At 42.2% G+C, this 358-nt stretch overlaps 1 long non-coding RNA gene across 1 annotated transcript in view; it reads right to left on the bottom strand.

Moving 5' to 3' along the window:
* Window positions 1-19: 19 nt before the first annotated feature.
* The window catches only part of LOC109960983 (uncharacterized), a 2667-nt gene continuing 2328 nt past the window's right edge, over window positions 20-358 (bottom strand). The window contains exon 4 of the long non-coding RNA XR_002275077.1: window positions 20-235. This is a non-coding gene — a long non-coding RNA (uncharacterized LOC109960983). The remainder of the gene's footprint in view (window positions 236-358) is intronic.

The following is a 358-nucleotide window of genomic DNA, read 5'->3' on the forward strand; positions in this document are numbered from 1 at the left end:
AACACATTTATTAGCACTTTTATTCTATTTCTGAATCTGTGTGTATGTACATGCACATGTGTGTTTGTGGATCTGTTCATGTTTGGTTTCTTAAATGTATCTGCCCAATCTGTGCCACAACTTCACAGCCTCCTGTGGAGTGTTGACCATGTCCATCCAGTGATGGAGTTGAGGGCCTCTGGTGTACTGTACATGAAGGGCCCTAACACCAGCACTCCCACTAGGACTGGAAGCTCTGGGAGAAAGATATATGAATGTCACTGTGTCAGGGTATTGTATCTTATTTGCAGCAATATTAGGGCAATATTAGTGTCCTGCCCCCCCTTGAAGGTGAAGTTAATTTTATTTTCTATATAGC

Source organism: Monopterus albus, unplaced genomic scaffold (genome assembly GCF_001952655.1).
Source record: "Monopterus albus unplaced genomic scaffold, M_albus_1.0 scaffold51.1, whole genome shotgun sequence".
Taxonomy (NCBI): Eukaryota; Metazoa; Chordata; class Actinopteri; order Synbranchiformes; family Synbranchidae; genus Monopterus; species Monopterus albus.